Source organism: Meles meles, chromosome 5 (genome assembly GCF_922984935.1).
Source record: "Meles meles chromosome 5, mMelMel3.1 paternal haplotype, whole genome shotgun sequence".
Classification (NCBI taxonomy): Eukaryota; Metazoa; Chordata; class Mammalia; order Carnivora; family Mustelidae; genus Meles; species Meles meles.
The window spans coordinates 98,820,981-98,842,222 of record NC_060070.1 but is presented as its reverse complement, the minus strand read 5'-3'; positions in this window follow the sequence as shown (position 1 = coordinate 98,842,222).

Below are 21,242 nucleotides of genomic sequence, written 5' to 3'. Positions count from 1 at the left end.
TCTGGGAATCAGACTTGGAAGAACTATGTCTGATTGGACAGTCCTAATTCATGTGTCCTGCCTAACTGTAACAGAAGCCAAAAAAGCAAGTATCCAGATTTTTAGTTCTCCACCTCCCACCAGGGGACAGATTCTTTCCCCTACCAGGACCTACAAAATAAGAAATTCTTAAAATCTAGAAATAGGATTAAAATACTGGGAGTCATACATGTTAATTTCACCTGGATATGCATTTTGTATCTATATCTTATGTATAATAAAAGCTATTATATACATATTATATGTGTACATATATAGAGATAAAAAGACTGGATGATACAAAAAAAACTTCTTAGGGAGAAAAGACACTGACAATTATTTATTTATTTATTTATTAGCTATTTTTTTTATTTGTTTATTTTCAGTGTAACAGTGTTCATTGTTTTTGCACCACACCCAGTGCTCCATGCAGTACGTGCCCTCCCTATTACCCACCACCTGGTTCCTCAACCTCCCACCCCCCCCCCCCCCGCCCCTTCAAAACCCTCTGGTTGTTTTTCAGAGTCCATAGTCTCTCATGGTTCATCTCCCCTTCCAGTTTCCCTCAACTCCCTCTCCTCTCCATCTCCCCATGCCCACCGTGTTCTTTGTTATGCTCCACAAATAAGTGAGACCATATGATACTTGACTCTCTCTGCTTGACTTATTTTGCTCAGCATAATCTCTTCCAGTCCCGTCCATGTTGCTACAAAAGTTGGGTATTCATCCTTTCTGATGGAGGCATAATACTCCATTGTGTATATGGACCACATCTTCCTTATCCATTCATCCGTTGAAGGGCATCTTGGTTCTTTCCACAGTTTGGCAACCGTGGCCATTGCTGCAATAAACATTGGGGTACAGATGGCCCTTCTTTTCACTACATCTGTATCTTTGGGGTAAATACCCAGCAGTGCAATTGCAGGGTCAAAGGGAAGCTCTATTCTTAATTTCTTCAGGAATCTCCACAATGTTCTCCAAAGTGGCTGCACTAACTTGCATTCCCACCAACGACACTGACAATTATTGACTGATGTTCTCCCAACTCTCAGTGTAATATTGATCTTCAATGATAAGATAACTTATTTAAAAGATCAAAAAGGTAACACTGGTGTAGAGTAAATGAAATCATTTAACACTTATATGAGTGCCTACATATAAGCAAAGAGAGAAACACAAATCATGCATTCGAAGGCTTTCTTAGAAGGTCCACACATGGTTAACAGCACTTTATAAATTTCATCTTAAATCTCCCAATTAGATTCAACAACTGTATGGATTTAGTTTTAGACCAAACGCATTATAAAATTCACTGTTTAATGGTACATTTCAGCAGCTATGCCTCTGAAAAGAACTTAATTATCACTACAACTGTAAAATTTCATTTGTTTTCCAACTCAAAATAATTTATAAAGACGGAGCTTTTCCCATATTATCTTACAGACTGGGACTGAAACCAGGACTTGGACTGCTTCAGTGTTCATTTTCCTTGTAATTTGTTTGAGGAATAAGTAAACTTGAGTTACATCCCTCATCTCCTTGCAATCTTGGCTATAATCATACTAGTAATAAGAAAGCGTCATGTATTTTGAATGGGGTAGACAATGCTGGGATTTTTAAGTTTCATTTTGAGCTGACACGGAAATACACAGAGAACAGCTTAGTTGTGGACATAATATGTCAGAAAAATTTCTTGTTTAATTTTCATGTAGAGTAACAAGGGTTTCTGTTTTTGAATAATGATTTAGGAGTGATTGGAGAGACAATATGCTTCAAACATATGTTATTCAAGATTGGAACAATTTTGAGAGTCCAGTCTTAAATTATTTCTGAGAATGTCCTGTGGAAGAAAAATGAATTAGAAAGGATCTGATAAAGGAAATTCATTTGCATCCCACGTACAGCAGAGAACCTGTTGAATGACATTTAAAAGAGGATTAAAGCTGATTTCTTACAAGCTCTAGGATAATCAGATTTTTAAACTAAAGCAGAATTAGGACTTCCAATTCATTTACAAAATAACTGATGTCGTTGACCAGAGGGCTTGGTGCGGTGCAGTTGCTTCTGGACATATGATCCCTCTACCTTTTATCTTTCAAGACTTTTCTTCTTTCCAATATTTTTTTAATAACAGGGGGTTATGTGTTGTTTTGTGTTGCTGCTATTATTGATATACAAACTTTAGAATAGTATCTTATAGTCACTACGAAACAGCTCATGGCATAGTTCCTCAGGCTGCACTACATTTACTTGAATAGTGTACCTACTTCCTATAATGACTATTAACTTAAAGACATAAACACAATGTTGAACAGAGCATATTCCTTAAGTGAGTAACAGGATGACCATTTTGGTGATATCAGGGTGAAATGCTCTTTTAATTTTTTTTTTCTTTTTTACAGATAGAGAGAGAGAGAGAGAGATTACAAGTAGGCAGAGCAGCAGCCAGAGAGGGGAGGAAGCAGGCTCCCTGCCAAGCAGAGAGCCCGATACGGGGCTCGATCCCAGAGACCCTGAGATCATGACCTGAGCTGAAGGCAGAGGCTTAACCCACTGAGCCACCCAGGCGCCCCGAAATGCTCTTTTGAGATCATGCCACTCTCCCTTTGGAAACTCTAGATACTGGGGTTTATGGGATCTCCTTGGGAATAGCCTGATGTTCCCATTATACCTTCCTTCTGTATTTATCAAATTTGACTCTGTGAAAAGCAGATTTTGAGTATGCTTTCTGGGCTGTGAGAGACAATGAGAATCTTTTCCCACACTATTCTTTTTTCTTTTTTAATTGAGATCTAACATTGTGTTAGTTTAAGGTGTAGGATGTCATGGTTTGATACATTTATCTATTGCAATATGATTGCCATGCTAGCATTATCTAATACTTCTATAATGTCCCATGATTATCATTCCTTCTTTGTGGTGAGAAAAGTTAAGATCCAGCCTCTTAGCCACTTTGAAGCATGTGATGAAGTATCCTTGACAGCAATCACTGTGCTGGGGATTAGATCTCCAGAAGTTATTTATCTACTAGGAAGTTTGTACCATCAAACTACATCTCCCCAGTTCTGCCACCCCATACTCCTTGGTAACCACCACTTGAGTCTGTTTTTATAAGGTACTTAGATTCCACACGTAAGTGATATATAGTATGTGCCTTTGTCTGGTTTAGTTTACTTTGCACAATGCCCTCAAGGTCCACCCATGTTGTTGCAAATAGCTGGATTCCAACCCCCACTCCGCCCCCACTACTCTTTTTAAAAAAATTCTTCTCACTTTCAGTATCAGTTGGTGTGATAGTTAAGATTATTGTTCAAGGGGCGCCTGGGTGGCTCAGTGGGTTAAAGCCTCTGCCTTTGGCTCAGGTCATGATCTCAGGGTCCTGGGATCCAGCCCCACATTGGGCTCTCTGCTCCGTGGGGAGCCTGCTTCCTCCTCTCTCTCTGCCTGCCTCTCTGCCTAGTTGTGGTTTCTCTCTGTCAAATAAATAAAAATATTAAAAAAAAAGATTATTGTTCAACACATATTTGCTCTCTTCCCTTCTTACTGAGGGTGGAGTACACTTTATTGCCCCCTTTAATGTCATCTTTGGCCATGTGACTTGCTTTGGCCCATGGAATGTTATAAAAGTCTAAAACAGGCTTTCATAGTTTTGCTTGGCTCCTCGACTTCTGCCATTTCCATAGGGATATGTCCTGGTAGCTGCTGTCCCTCAACCTGACCCTGGAATCAGACTCATGGAACAGGCATGACCTAGTCCTTGTCCTAGAGCTAAGTCTGGCTGAGTCTGGCTGAGCTCAGCCAAACTTCAGCTTCTTTGAACAAGAAAAACAAGTACTTGTTGATGTAATCCATCTAGAATAGAAGGTTATTTGTTATGCAGCATTATTGTGGCACTAGCTGATGATATAGAGGGTGAAGTCATTGACCCAGACAAGGAAAAAGAATTCCCAGGGTATAACTGAATTATTAAGAAGACCCTGGGCTATCACTTTATTTTTTGGGAGTAAATTGCTTATTTTACAATATTGTGGATGATATTTAAAACTAATTGAGCCCCTACTATGTATCCTGAATTGTGCTAAATGCTTTACAGAGAGTATCTCATTTAATTTTCACCATAACACTTCCATTGTTTCTTTAGCTCTAAACTAGTCAGGTTATTACTGCTTTAGAGCTAAGGAAACAATGGCAGTTATTTTATGGCATGTGATGGATCCAGGATTCAAACATAGAAGAGACAAGTAGACTCAAAGCCCACACTCTTGACATTGACATGACAAAGAAACACTTCTTTGGGTGAGACAAACTGCCTATTGTGTCCAGTCCTGACACATTGACAGGAAGGCAAAATAGTATTTTGTGTGAAAGCATCACTGTCTTTACTTACTTTTACCTAAAAAACTCAGAGATATGAAACTGGATTTCCCATATCTAGTTATACATTTATTATTTTGATCTCTTTTCATGTATATGTCTATACTTCTTGTTGATGCAATTATTTGATGTAATCTGTATGATAAATTCACTATTCACAAAGGTGATTTTTTATCCTAAAAATATCTTCAAATTTCATGGTTTAGGTCTTGGTTGTGAAGATTTCAGATTTGGTGAAAGTTTAATTGACTTTACTCATAATTTTAGCACAGGTACAAACATTACCCTTTGAAATTGTATTTTCTTAAGATTCCTCCATCTCTCTAGTTAACGATCTTCTGTCCAATTTTCCCTAAGTTCTCCCCCCACTTTTTTTTTTCAAGGAGCAGTTCTTATTTTGCATCAGAATTTAAGTAATACGTTCAATTTTGTTTCTGGTTGCCCTTCTGGAAATCTCCAGGATTATTCTGAATCTGCAGACATTGGCTTTATCATCTTTAGGGATACGCCCTCTTTAGAGGGACTTTGGCTCACCTTCTGAATTATTCAGCCACACTTAGGTCACTTTTCACCAATGATACTTTGCTTTTCCTAAAATAAGCTTTCCATCAAATTATGGTGAGTCAATTTTGCAGTTCTCTCTGTGGTAAGGATGCTTAGATTCCAAGATTTTTGCTGGCTTGATAATGCAAATACTGAAGGATTATCCATGTATGTTATAGCTACTTTTGAAACATTCCTGACAAATACCATTTAATAGGAGGATTGTAAGCATGTCCTTGCCAAAGTGTAGGTTTGATGGTGGTGGTGAGGTGGGGAGTAAAAGTGAACAGTTGTGCTTCGCTATGATCTTCTTTTTGCCATGACAGACATGAGAGGACACAGAAATATCATGGTGATACATATTTCCTCAGGCCAATCAAAAACAATTATATATAATCTAAAGCAGAGCAAAATCTAATCTTGTTGTTTGGGCTGGGGGCTGGGATGGTTCAGGATAGGATCTGTCCATTATGATTTGTCTGACTTCTTATTGCTTCAGTGGGAATGTGTTCCCACAGTGATGAAGTTGGCCTTCCAAAGTGTCAGTGCAGAAAGTAACCAGAGACACACACATGCATGTGTGCACACACTCACAGACACTCATACATCCTTGGCCTGTGTTCCCTATCAACTGGACAACTGATATAGATGTTTATTCCTCCAAACCAGTTTTTCACAAATTTGTGATCTGGGTAGGGTCCAAGGGCTCAAGACCAATCATGTGATAGTATCATGACTCTAGATAGATTTTATTTTCCTCCCCTTTCTGGGCTTATCACAAGTGCAAACAGAGAGACTAAGAAGTCTTGAAAAATCCATTTTCATCCATCTTAATTGTAAATGTAACTTTTACATTTAATATTTTATATTCGTAAGAAAGGCTCACAGCCTCGTATGAAAATACAGGGGATCTGACATCCATTATATGGCAGTTTGTCATGGAATGGAGGCTAGTACGATCGTTCAAGGTTTTTACATCGTCTACCAGTGGAAATGCACAGGGATATTACCGAAAGATAGCAGAAATTATTTCTTCTATTCAGAAAAGGAAGTGCTGTAGAGGTTGGAGAAATGATTCTCTGGGTGATTTTTAGTCCTGTTCTCACTTTAATTGGGATTGGTTTTGGGTGCAGCAAGAGGCTACACACACATAATGATGGTTTTTGTGCAAGGGTATGTAAAAACATTCTTATACTGATTCTTTTTTCTAGGAGCAGCAGGGGCCTTGGATCATCTTTTCTCTGTCACTCAAGTTTATGACTAACTAGAGAGGAAAACTCTGTAGGAACTAAAGGGACATTCTTCTCCTTTCCTCATCTCTCCAGGGAGACCTTCAAAGAACAGAAAGTCAAAACCACTGGATATCTACTACTTATTTTTATAACTGTAGCTAATTTCTGCCTGTGACCGTCGACCTCATATCCTTCCTTTCATCTTCCTGGATGCACCCCTGGACAATACTGTGAAAAGAAGGAGGGAGGGTGCTTTGATGGGTAAATGAAAAAACCCCATCTACTAAACAATAGATTCAGCCACATCTTTGATAGGGGGTAATACAATGTCTGGAGGAAGGGTAAATCACAAAAACGAACAGAAGTAGCAAGTTACCTTCATCTTCCTAAAAATTTCAATCGGCAACCCCCATTTTGAGCAGCTTGGCTACAGTTCAAGAGCTCATTTGAAACCGGAAGAGTCTGGCCCTCTGGATTAAGAACTAATTTCGGAGTTCTTCTTCTTCTTCTTCTTCTTTTTTAAATACCATCTTTCTTTGTTTTCCTAAATCTCTCCAGACTTTGCTGAACTTCTGTTCTCCACTGTCATTCTAACAGTTTATATTCAGAAGCTTCCCTCCAGGCTAAGAAATCATCAGAAGGTGGCCAAACATCTTCTTTCTTCAAAAAAATAATGATTGTATTTCTTTTTATTGAACATTTATTTACAGGATAGGATGAGACATTACTAACCAAGTTACTACCTTCTCAATCCTTAATACCAGGTGCAGTTTAAAATTTTAATTCAAATATTACTGTGTTCATAGCTTTTGTTTTTTGGATCCTTTATTATTTAAAATGTTAAATATCTGCAGTAGTAATTAAATAAGATAATTCAGGAAGGTAGGGTCAAAGAAGCAAATCCCCTTCCATAAAATACTGGAATGAGTAAAAAAGAAAGTCTTCAGTTTTATTCTACTTAGTGACCAAATCCTTTTCTTCCGGAAAATTATATGTATGGGGAAAACATTTTCAATTGCTTAAGAAAGCACTGTGATTGTGATATGACAAACAGTTTAGATAATAAATTGTAAAAACACTTTACTAAATAATAATATATGTAATATACTAGAGGAAGGGAAATTCCATTTATTAATTCTCTACTGTGCATGTATGAGGTGAGTGCTTTATGTTCAGTGTGTTATTGAATTTTATTTTCTTACTTGGTAAGATAAAATTCAAATTAGATTAAACTGCTTCCTCTTCTTCCTACGTCTTTCTACAACAGAGAAATGAATAAATTCCTGCTTGTCTGTAGCAAAGACAAATGATCATTAATTCTGTGAAATTATCATCTGTTAATATCTCATTCTCGAGATTTTTTTTTCAAACTATTTTAAGTATGTTAGTAACATCCAGTTGTTGCCAAAAAGTTTATGTACTCACTACAAACAACTCTTAATTATTAATTGTAGAAAGTCTTCAGAGGCTTCTTCATGAATGTTGGAAGCATTTGAAAGTAAGTTTCATTTCTCAAAAATTATCTGTAATATTATACTGTAAATAAACAAATAAAAATAAATGAATAAAAAATTATCTGTAATATTGACTGTGTGGTATGGTGACTTCCTTTCTTTCAGTTCATTCACTTACTATGTAGGGTCCTGTTATGTTTCAGAATAGAGCAGGAAAGGGGAAGATAGACTGCTGGAGGTTGGTGTATATCAGTAAGATATTCCTGAGTTGACATCTGAGTAAGGACCTGAGGGAAGGGAGGGAGCAAGCTACCTGAGAGGGGAATGTGATAGGTTGTGCAACACAGCAGGTGCTGAGGCCTGAATAGGAAGGTACCCTGAGTGTTCAGAGGACAGCAAGGGGACCTTTGTGGCTGAGTGGGACGAAGCAGGGGAGGATGGACAAACAGGGGAGTTCTAAAGGGCCTGACAATTTCGACAAACCTTTTATTTATTTTTTTCTTTTGCTTTTACTTTGAGTGAGATGAGACAAGATTGCAGAATTCTGACCTAATTTGTCCTACTGGGATCATCCTGGCTGCTCTGCTGAGAATTTTCTTGAGACAAACACAGATAAAAGAATTAGCAATTGCAGCAATTCAGATGGGAGATGATGGTGGCTTGAGACAGACTGGTGAAGGTGAAGATGTGAAAGACACTTGCACTCTTGATACAGCTTACAGCTCTATCTTGATAGGATTTAATTACAGATAAGAGAGAAAGGATTAATTCAAAAACGACTCCAAAGTTTTTGGCTTGAGCCATTGGAATTGCTGAGTTATAATTATTCAGGATGGAAAAGCTTAAGAGAAGAGCAGATTGAAGCAGAAATTTCTGACTTTGACTTGAGGATGTACTGAGTTTCAGGGTCCTATCAGACTTCAAAGTGGAGATGGTAAGAAGGCAATTGGATATACAAGTTTGGATATGGGGAGTTTGGTTGACCTTTGCATTATAAACTTGGTATAAATTTTGAAATTCTGAGCATTTTTATGAATTAGAAATCCATGGATCTGGCTCAGATAACCGAGTAATAGAAAAAGAGAAGCCCAAACCCTCAGCTCTGATGCTAATCATTGTTTATTTAGTGTCTGGGAAGAAGAAGAGAGACCCATAAAGGAGGTTGAGAATGAATATAGTGAGGTAGGTACGGATATAGAAGCAAACTTAGTGTCACCATTTGCAACAACACGGATGAGCTTAGTGGGTGTTATACTAAATGCAACAAGCCAGGCAGATAAAGACAAACACCATGTGATTTCATTTATATGTACAATCTAAAAATCTGGGCAAATGAAGTAACAAACCAATAAAACAGAAACAGACTCATAGATATAGAGAACAAACTGGTGATTGCCAGAAAGGAAGAGGGTAGGAAGGATGCATATAAAATAAGTAAGTAGTGGGGATGAAAAATAAAGCAGAGGGAATAGTCAATAATACTGTACTAATGTTATATGGTGAGAGATGATAATTCCACTTACTGCGGTAAACATAATATATAGAATTGTCAAATCACTGTGCTGTGCACCTGAAACTGATAAAATAGCATATGCCAATTATACTTCAATTATAAATTAAAAAATTAAAAGGGACAGTGGTTAGAGGCAGAGGTGGGGTTAAGAGAGAGTCTCTTGTTGTTTTCGGTTTTTTTTAGGGTGAGAGAAAAAAATAAAATGTTTGTGCACTGATGGAAAAAGATCCAGTAGAGAGAGAATCCATGTGATTCAATAGAGAGTGAGAAGAATTCTGGAAGGAATGATTATTCTTGTATTGATGTAAGAGGATGGATCTGTTGTACAGGTGAAATCATTGACTTGCCCAAGAACATAAAAAGTTCATTCTTAATAGCAACAGGAAGACTTGCCATATGGTACAGATGCTATAGAGATGTATATGGGAGATTGTGAACATTCCCTTTTGAAGCAAGTATGAGGTAGGAAGTGCTGGAGGATTAGAGGATAGAAAATGAAATCTGTAACAGACATCCATGAGTGTAGCATGGATGAACTAGGGAAATACAGTATGATTTCCATGCAGGACTGAGGACCACCAAGGCTCTTGGAAGTGAGATCACTCAGCATGCTTTTCTTCCACATGCTTCTCTTTAGCCTGGATTAGCTGTTCAGATTAATTATTAAAAACATTTAATTTTTTTATACCAAAATCATGTACTGAGGATATAAAAATGATGAAAAAGTAGTGTTGTCCCAGAGGAGCTCATAGTCTACTGAATTTAAAGTAATTATAAACTGATGATTAAAAAAAGTATTGTGACAATTTCTTTATTAGTTGTACAAAGTATGTTCACACCTTACTTGACACTGAATGGAACTCATCTTTTACATACCAGTTGGCCATAGCAAAGTTAATAAAAAAGATCTTTAGGGAATATTTATTCACTTGATATTTGACATGTCTGTGCAAAATGTATCTGTGGTATTTGTAAATGATTGATAAGTATGCACTTTAGGGAAATTGTTAGAATTATAGAAAATTAGAGTTGGAATGAAACATGACTCATCCCTTAATTTTAGAAATGAAGAAACTGGATCTCAGACTGAGAAGGTAAATGGTGTAAGAGGACATGCCTGGTTACTCAGCCTAGGGCTCTTTCCATTTCACCACTTGCTATGTCCAGACCCGGACTTTGCTCAACCCAAGGCTGTGTGGTCATTCTTACTTATTATTCTAATTGGAAGTGGCCCTGGGCTTTCCTACTTTGTCAGACTTTCTGCCCTTCTGTGGTTTGAGGACAGAAATTGCTCTGGTGTATTTCAGAGGCTAAACTCCAAAATAACTACAGGAACCTGAGAGTAAAAAGAAGACAAAAGAAAATGAAAGTGAAAAATATTTCAGGGAGAATTACTATGGGGGATTTAAATTTTCTCTAAATTTCTGCCTTCTCTCTTTTGTAAAGATTTTATTTATTTATTTGACAGACAGAGATCACAAGTAGGCAGAGAGGAAGGCAGAGAGGGAGGGGGAAGCAGGCTCCCTGCCGAGCAGAGAGCCCCGATGTGGGGCTCGATCCCAGGACCTGGGATCATGACCTGAGCCGAAGGCAGAGGTTTTAACCCACTGAGCCATCCAGGCGCCCCAATTTCTGCCTTTTCTTAATATAACGTGTAATTGGTGAAGATCTATTATTTATCACCAGGCATATAGAAAATTATAGAAGATGGTCCTTACCTTTGAGAAAATGAGTATCGTTGGATCAAGAGAACCTGCTTTTCTGTCCATTCTGTCTTTCTTCCTTTTGTGGTCTCCTGCGTTCATATTCCAGACTTACAAAAACTTATAAGTGAGAGGAGGCATTCTCTGTCATGAACCTAGTCAACAAATTTCCCCTTAAATTTCTGAAAATATCAACTGAGTTTGGGTAAACAAGACATATGAAAAAGAAGAAAGACTTTCTTTTTAAAATGACTTAGTAAAAACTCATAGTCCAACCAGTCCAGTTATTCAACTAGTTGACTAATTATTAAATCAACATTTGTGTGTCTATAATATGCCATGGATTGTTTGAGAAGCTAACATATATGTATCAATGGCCCATGCATGTAGTACATAAAATTAAAAAATTGATGGTTAGTCATAAGTTTAAGTTGATAGACTATATTTCTTAAAAAATTTTTCTGTCCACATACTTAAATAAGAATATTGGTTTCTATTTTTTTGCATCATATACTGCTTGCTAATAAAATGAACATAAGCTCAAAATGTGTGTGTGTGTGTGTGTGTTTGTGTGTACAGTCACACAGGGTAAAAAAGCAGTGACAATGTAGTCAGTAACTTAGTCTGGTGTTTGCAGGTGAAGGCCACTGGGAGTTAAAGAGGAGGAGTACAGAATGGACTGGACAAAAATCCCTTTTTAATGATTATAAACAAATAACAGGATGAGATGTTTATTATTATTATTTATTTTTGTCTTGGGTTTCCATCTTTACAGTCAAAACAAGAAAATTGGAAAACCACATCCATCTTGCACCATTATTCTTGCTTTTTCCTACTCGTGAACAATCTTCCCTAGTTCTCCATTCCTTTAATTGGTCCTTGGAGAGTCCTCTCAAACCTTTGCAGTGACATTCAGTGAGCATTTTTGAGTGGTGCCAAGCCAGAATCTCTGTGATAGGTCACAAATTACAGATTGAACTAAAGCTGTATTACTTCCTTTTGAGATGTTTAATGCATGAGTTTTCTTATTTGGTATGGCTAAGCTGATGACATACAATCTTTTTTTCTTCTTACAGCTTCATGAATTTCTGTGAATATGGCTTAAAACGTATTCTTTAAAAATGATTACATGGCAAACCTTTCCTTCTATTGTTTCTGCTGCACATGGGTTGAAACAAAATGATTACGCATGAATGGTATATTTCTGAAAAAGTAGAAAAAGTCTGCAGAGATGAATTTAAGATACTTAAAAGTCACAGACCCTACTTTGACAGTTCTACACAAAAGAAAAGTAAGTTTTAGAATATCTGCAGATCTCTTCAACATCTCATAAATAAGATAAAAGGCCTATTTTGGTGGTTATAATACATTAGCTTCAAAATATGTTCAGTATTGACCAAATAAACTGTAGATGTAGGAGAAAACTTTAATAAATTTTTTGATGGGGAGGGTAATTTTCTTTTCTTTATTTTTTTAAAAGATTTAATTATTTATTTGGGAGAGGGAGGACAGGGAGGGGGAAAGGAGAGAAACTTCAAGCAGACTCCCTGCTGAGCGAGGAGCCCAGTGTGGGGCTTGATCCCAGGACACATGAGATCATGACCTGAGCTGAAACCAAGAGTTGGATACTCTTTTTTTTTTTAAGGATTTTATTTATTTATTTGACGGAAAGAGGGATCACAAGTAGGCAGAGAGGCAGGCAGAGAGTGAGGAGGAAGCAGGTTTCTTGCTGAGCAGAGAGCCTGATGCGGGGCTCAATCCCAGGACCCTGGGATCATGACCTGAGGCGAAGACAGAGGCTTTAACCCACTGAGCCACCCAGGTGCCCCCAAGAGTTGGATACTTAACTTACTGAGCCACTGAGGCACCCCAAGAGGAGAAAAGTTTCCAAAAGTTACTCATGGTGATTTTTGTTTTCTGTTTCCCTACATTTCAAGATTGAGTATACTGTGCATAAAAATCCAATAAATGTTACTTTCAGTTCTGACTTATTAAATAATTCACTTCCATCTCCCTTTTCTTCCTTCCTCCCTTCCTTCCTTTCTTTCTCTCTCTCTTTCTCTTCATACATAACATTTTCAGACATACTTGAAATGTATTAATTTTTATGTTTATTGCTTTTCTCTAATGATTAGAGTGAAAGCTCCAAGAGGTCTATTTCATTCACTGCTGTAGCCCCACTACCCAGAACTTAGGTTAGGGAAAAGGTGAGGTCAGCCCTATCTAAACGATGCATACAGATTCTCCATGAGAAAGGAGAAATTTTTTTCCAGGATGTAAGAGCTGCTAGACTGATAAAGTAACAGTCTACTCTCTTTGACTTACTGCTTTCTTACACCCTCAAGCTAAGACATACATATTGCAACACGTACAGTTGCACCTGTGTGCTTTTTGCCATTTATGATTTTAAGAGCCATCTCAGATTGCAACTAAAAATACCTCACTCCTCCCTAGTGGGAGACACATCATGTCACTTCTTGCTACTGCATCTAGTCCCAATTCCAGATGATAGGTTTTCCTTGAGGATGGGTCCATATATGGGTCCCCAGGATTTGACAATGAATTGATGATAATTTTCACTGTCTCTAACCCTCTCCTGGGCGGGAAGAACAAGGAATCTCTCTGCTGCGGCAGGGGAGATGGTTTCTTGGTGAGCCCAAGAGAAGTCTCTGCCTTGTTCATTGTTTTCCATGACAACTGCAGTAGACACAGAGGGATTTCTAGTCTAGAAGCTGCAACCCTTGAGCCTCTCACCCTCTGGGGGCGTGATTTGTTGGGGGCAGCAGGTAAAGAATTAATCGCCTTCCTACTTTATTGACTTTCTTTTCCACACTAGTTAGCTATTCATCAGTCTTGGTGTTCTTAACAAGTCATGGTCCTTGAATGCAGACTATCATCATCATCTTCACTTTGGCCTCCCTTTGTAGTTTCTATTGTTTAGCAACTGGCTTGAGAACTCCGTCCATTTCCCTAGTTCTCCTAACATTAGGTTTTAGTCTGTGCCTGATCTTAGATCAACAGGATAGAACAGGGTATAGTGCCTGCCCCTAAGCTTCTTCTCTATAGATGACTTTCAAAATGTAGATAGTACTTAGTCAGTCTGGAGCACATTTCAGGAAGGGTTTTGGAGAGCATTCTCTCACATTGCTCTGACCCTTCCCATATCACAGCTTAGTCTCCCCCATGTCCTTCCCTTCTACACCTCATTTTTTCTTACACTTTGTCTTAAGATTGCCTATTAGGCTTTTGCAAATTCTCAAAAATGCATGATTAATATGAACCACAGTAGCCTTGAATTTCTTGGTCTGGGTAAAAAAGATCTTTTGTAACAAAGATTCTTGCTGTTAACCTTTTTTCTTTTCAAAGGATACTGTATCAGTCTGAAGACTCTCTCTTCATAGCAACACCTTATTGAAGTAGCCAGCACAATTCATGCTATTTTCCCACCTATTGGTCAAACTTCTAGGTATGAGTATGAGCTGCAAGATACAAAATCTTATAAAATACATTTTTACATAAGACTATCCCAAAACTAATTATATTTTTCCTGGGCTTAGTAAAAGAAGGAAAATTTCCTAATTCTTTTAATGAAACAACTATAAACAGATATAAAAGTCCCCAAAAAATTGTACCAAAAAGAAAACTACAAATTATCAATGGCAAATTTACAAATCAGGAATTAGCAAACAGATTTCAAGAGCACTCAAAAATGCGTAATGATTGGGGCACTGGGGTGGCTCAGTCAGTCAAGAGTCTGACTCTTGATCTCAGCTCAAGTCATGATCTCAGGATCTTGGGATCAAGCCCCACAATGGACTCTGTGCTCAGTATGGAGTCTGCTTGTCCCCTTCCCTCTGCTCCTCCCTCATGCTCACTAACTCTCAATCTCTGAAATAAAAAATAAAATCCTTAAAAAATGCATAATGATCAAGTGGCGTTTATGTCAGGAATATAAGGGCAGTTCAATAATAAGAATACCACTAATATAATTCAACAAATTATTAATAGAGATAAGGAGAAAAACATTTTATCAATTGTCAAGAAAAAAAGCATTTGACAAAATTCAAGAATTGTTAATATTAAAAATAAACAATCAAATTGTCAATTGGTAGTCACTACCTTAACCAGATTATATACCCACGTTTACATTCACCTGTATACACACACAGATGTTAGCCCTAGAGAGTCAACATTTTTTTGTAATGGGAAAACACCAAAGACTTTTCTTCTTGGCTGAAGTTAGAAAAAAAACAAGGATGCCCACTATGTATATTTGATATAATGTTACTCAGTAAACTTAGATATGAGAAAACAAATAGAAGCATACAAATGTGAAAGGAAGAAATAAAACCTTTTTTTTAACATATGAATATAATTATTTTTCAAGATAAGTATCTCGCTTTCTCTCTCCTGCTCTATCTCCTAAATAAATAAATAAATCTTCAAAAAAATGTATGAAAAGATGTTTAATGTTGCTCACAAGAGAATGCAAATGAAAACTACAGTGAAGGGATGCCTGTCTTCCCCTTGGGGCCTAATCTCAGGGTCCTGGGACAGAACTCCCCATTGAGCTCTTTGCTCAGTGGGGAGCCTACTTCTCCCTCTGCCTGTCACTCCTCCTGCTTGTGCTCTCTCTGACAAATAAATAAAAATCTTTTAATAAAGAAAGAAAACTACAATGAGGTATGATATACAAAAGTTTGAGAACACACTCTGTTGGCAAAGATGTGAGGAAATGGGCACTTTCATATATTACTGAAGGGATTACAAAATTATAGGGACTGATTTTAAAAAATGGCGCATTCACACAAAAGAATACTCTGAAACTGTAAAAAGGTATGGGAAAGATTTCTATATCCTGTTATGGAGTGAGTGACAGAATATAGAATGTCATTAAAAAAAAAGGCCAGGTGACAATAGTGTATATAGAAGGCTTCCTCTTTTGTAAGAAAAGGTGGGATATGTGATGCACAACTCTACTATGACTCTCAGTCATCCTTGCCTCCTGGTTCTCATGTCCTTGTGTAATAGTCTTGGATGTTGGTGGGAACTGTGACTTGTTTGCAACAATAGAATATGACAAAGATGATGGCTTCTTATTTCTATAATTATTTTATTTTTCTTTGCCTTATTTTTATTATGTTGGGATTCTTTGTATTTTCTGGATTATACCTATATACACTTCTTATTCTCTTAATTTTATTCTTTTTGGTGAATGGATGTTTTTAATTTTAAAGAAGTCCATTGTGTTAATCTTTTCTTCAATGGTTAGGATTTTACCTAAAACAAAACAATGAAAAATCAACTCAAGTTAGAGCCGGCTTTTCTTTATCACCATGTACCAGCATTTTTGAACAATGTGAGTAATACTGCTTCCTGCCCCAGGAAAGCTACTTTTACACATCATTTCCCCTTGGTTCCCCAAACTGGATCATCAGATAAATAAATAAACAAATAAATACATACATACTTACATAAATGTTAATGTGATGAAGTATGGGATAAAAGAGGATGCTTAGGGGAGAAGCTTGTCAATCCTCCCAGGTAACCTACAAAAGCATTAACTGATTTCCGGTATATAGAAATTCAAATATTCACAGAGCTACAGTTTCATGCAGAAGCTTTTTTTAAAGGTTTCTCTATCCACACCCAATACAAGAATAAGAAAATCATTATACCAAGCATTTGTGTAATTAATGAATTAAATTAAAATTGGCACTAACACACTTCCTTCTTGTTCTTTCCTGTCATACACCACACCCTAAGGCGGAAGCAGATCTCACAGAACAGCTTTTTCTGCAGCCTGGAGGATGGCTTGGCACCTGGGTGATGAGACAAAAGCTTTAAATTCAAGGGTTTGGAAGCCATACAAACTGAAGAGTAACACAATCATTGGTCAGGAACCAAGGAGAGTGGAAAAGCAGTGATCTTAATACATACAATTTACATTCTTCTGGTCCCTGGAGTTTTGCACACAGTAGGTAATCAGGGTAGACAAACTATGTTTTATATACTTTGTGGGCTAGTTGCATAAAGATATGTGTGAGCCTTATTGTTGTTGTTGTTGTTGTTTTTAACTTACCCCTCTGGAACCATGTGGGTAGACAGGTGTTAGGGTTAAAAATTCATATGGTATGTGATAGGATTTTGGTGAGGAAATGGAGCAGAAGGGATGGACATTTTAACAGCTTGTGAGGTTTTAGAAGTGAAAAGGGAAGGGGGAGAAGTATCTCGCCTATTGAAAAAAATCATTGAAATATACAATTGTGCATACCGAGGAATCAAAAAGGTCTAACTCTAAAGTTAAAGAAGAAATAAGAAGTCAAAAATATTTTATAGAGACTAAGAGACGATGTAAACTGGGTTTTTTTTTTTTTCCTTCCAGAGATCTTTCTAACAAAATAATCCGAGGACAGTTTAATTCCACTATTAATCAATAAATCAATGTGAAATATGGACAGAAAGAAGACAACAGACTCTTGTTGGAATTTTAGTTCTTAAGATAGCCTGTCTGTATCTATTCATTTATTCTAAAAACATTTATTGTGCTCTTCACATACACAAAAAATTCTACTGGTGACTGAAGTATACCAAGAGATTTTTAAAAATTTGTATTTCTTTTATAATAGGAAATTATATAATAATAAAAAATTACCATTTTTGGAATTCTACATATATACCTTTGGGTAGGCATTTTGCATGGGTAGTTTATAATACCAACAATAATGACACAGTGAGGCAGGTACTTTTAATTCCCATTTCACAGGAAATTGCAGCTCAGAGAGTATCAAAGATCACAGGACTGGTACATGATGGAATTAAGATTTGAGCCCATATATGTTTTTTTTTTCATTTTGCTATATAAATAACAGCAAAGCTACATGTCAGAAGCACAGTATCACAACACAAAATGATGAAGAGTTCAAAGGAAAGAGAGAAGTGCATTTTCAATTCTCCTCTTCTCTCTGCATCCTTTTATGTCTTTCTACATCACTGGCATCAACTTTCATTTTTCCATGCATTCAATAATTCATTTAACAAATACCAGTTGAGTTCCTACTATCTATCACATACTGTTCTGTTTTGGGGAGGCATGGTCCTTGCTTTTATGGTGCTTACATTCTAATGTGAGAGTCAAACCATAAACAAACAAGTACAGTGTCAGGTAGTGAAATGTGTCATGATGAAAAATAAAGTAGCAGAGGAATAGAGACTCAGTACTATTACATTTAGGACATTTAGGACAATCGTCACAGGGGGCCTTTCTGGGGAAATGGCATTGGAGGAACTAGGGTCTAGTAGGTCATGCTTATACCTGGAGAAGAGCATTTTGAGTAACGGGAAACACTAGTTTAAAGGCCATAGAGAGTTCAAGGGCCAGGGGCCAGTGTGTGTGTGTGTGTGTGTGTGTCTACAGCAGCAGGAGTGATGGAAAGAGTGACGGAACATGAGGTCAATTATGGAGGCAGGTTACATATGAACCAGGTAATGTGGGTTCTTGTGTGTCCTGGGATTCTTTAATTTTATTTATAGTGTGATGAGACGCTAATAAAAAGGTTTAAGCATGAAAAATATCATACAATGCACAATTTTAAAAAATTACCCTCATTGCTACAGGAAGAAAAGACTCTCCAGAAGGCAAAACTGGAGACAAGAAGACCAGTTGGAGATTGTTTCAGGTCTGTAGGGAAAGGATGACCATTCAATATATGACTCTGGGATGAAGGAATCTATATGGGTAAAGAGTGAATTCTTATTTCTAATTCATATCACATACAAAACTTAGTGAAAGTTAAAATATATATATGTGAAATATCTGTGAAAGTTAAAAATATAAACTTCTAGAAGAAAATGTAAGAGAATATATCCATAACCTCCACATATCCAAAGATTTCTTTAAAAGAACAGAGAGGGGGCACCTGGGTGGCCCAGTCCTTTAAGTGTCTGCCTTCTGCTCAGGTCATGATCCCAAGGTTCCAGGATTGAGCCCACATCGGGCTCCCTGCTTAGCGGAGGGCCTGCTCCTCCCTTTCCCTCTGCCATTCACCCAACTTGTACTCTCTGGCTCTCTCTACCTCTCTGTCAAATAAATAAACAAAATCTTAAAAAAAAAAAAGAACACATAAAACAACAAATGCAAAATTGTTCAAGATACTCAAACTTTTTTCACACTGAGTCTATCCTACTTGGAATTGCTTTTAAACTTAGCATTGTCAATATTTCTGTTTTTCTAAATAACACTGTGTTCTCTGTCATCAAGAGTTTTGGTGATTTAGTATTTCTTAAAATTATACCCTACTATTATTGTTAGGATTTTCTTTCAAGGTAGAGATACCCATTCTTCAAATTTTGACAGCAGTGCTCTTTTTATCTTTTAGAAAGACATTGTACCAGCAAAAGCAACCATAGCTGCATCATGATCACTAACTTTGCAACAGGAATTCTAAGATAAATGATAAGATCTACCATAAAATGAATTCCAATTGCTAGTGTTTTAAAATTAATAAGATGTGCTATATCTCAGTTAATTAGAATCTCACCCAATTAGCTTCCTGGTACACCAGCAAAATAAGAAAAGCTTTTTGACAGTAGTGATGAGACCTGAGTTCAAAAAGGCCTCATTTTTCTCTGCCATTGTGTGAACTTGACAATGACAATCTACCTGAGTTTCAGTTTCCCCATAAGTAAAGTGAGGATAAAAATAGCTCATCTTTATTAGAGGAATTAAATGAGATACTATATATTACAGTACTCATTGGGATCTTGGAAAATATTTAGTGTTTAATAAATGGTAGTTGTGTCAATGAGGATCATGGCTTGATCGGCAGGAGATATATTTGTAAAGCAAAAACTCAACCTTAAAGTTATAGAAAAAAAAAAGGAAGGAGGGAATTTTACAAAGTTACCTTTGAGAATGTGTGTTAATCTTGACCATTAATCAGAGTATCTGAATATATCAGACATAATGAAATTTGAACAATTTATTACCTGTAGACCGTCACTGCAAGATATATTGTAGCAAGGTCTTCAGGCAGAAGGAAAATGGTATCAGATGGAAATAAAGACCTATATAAAGGAATGAAGACTATTAGAAATAGTAACAACATGAATAAACACAAAGTATTTTCTTGTTACTTAAATCACCTTAAAACATCACTATTTTAACATATATAATCACAATATTGTGTGGGGTGATAATGTGTAAAAGTAACGTGCATGACAGCCATAGCACGGGGTTGAGAATGGAGACATGTAAACAGGATAGTTGGGAGCACAGAGCCTACTTCTCCCTCTTTCGCTCTCCCTGCTTGTGTTCTCTCTCTCTTTGTCAAATGAATAAATAAAATCTTTTTAAATTTTTTTTTATTTTTAAAAGATTTTTATTTATTTATTCCACAGACAGAGATCACAAGTACACAGAGAGGCAGGCAAAGAGATAGGGTGAAGCAGGCTCCCTGTTGTGCAGAGAGCCTGATGCAAGTCTCGATCCCAGGACCCTGAGATCATGACCGAGCTGAAGGCAGAGGCTTAGCCCACTGAGCCACCCAGGCACCCCAATAAATAAAATCTTTAAAAAAATAAATAAAAGGCTAAAACGGTCAGATTAGGTAAAATAAGCAAAATCTAACTATACGCGGTACACAATAAAGTCCCTTCAACATAAAGACATAGCCAATTTAAAAATGAAGTTTAAGTGAAGATATAATATGGAAATGGTAATTAAAAAAAAAAACACCTGGAGTGGCTATATTAATATCAGAAGGAGCAGATTTCAGAGCAAAGATTATTAGCAGTGACAAAGGTCATTCCATAATGATAAAGGAGTGATTTTATCAAGAGTATATAGCAATCTTTTTTTTTAAAGATTTTATTTATGTATTTGAGAGAGAGTGAGAGCTAGAGAGAGACCACACACACACACAGAGGAGAGAGATAAGCAGACACCCCACTGAGCAGAGAGTCCAATGTGGGGCTCCATCCCAGGCCCCCAGGATCATGACCTGAGCCCAAGGCAGATGCTTAACCAACTGAGCCACCCAGGCATCCTGAATATATAGCGATCCTAAATGTTTACGTACCTAATAACAGAACACAAACACTGATAGAACTGCAAGAAAAAATAGACAACGTCGCGATTAGATATTTCACATCCACCTCTCAATAACTGACAAAACGAATAGAAAATCGGTATAGTTTCAATACGATCAACCAATTTGATCTAATCAGTATTTGTTGAACAAGGGAAGTTTTTATTCTTTAGGAATGCACACAAAATATTTCCCAGGTTAGATCAGAGGTGGGCCATAAAACAAGTGCAAATAAATTTAGAAGTATTCAAGTCATACAAAATACGTTGTGACAATGGTATTGAATCAGAAATTAATAAGAGAATATCTCAGGAATA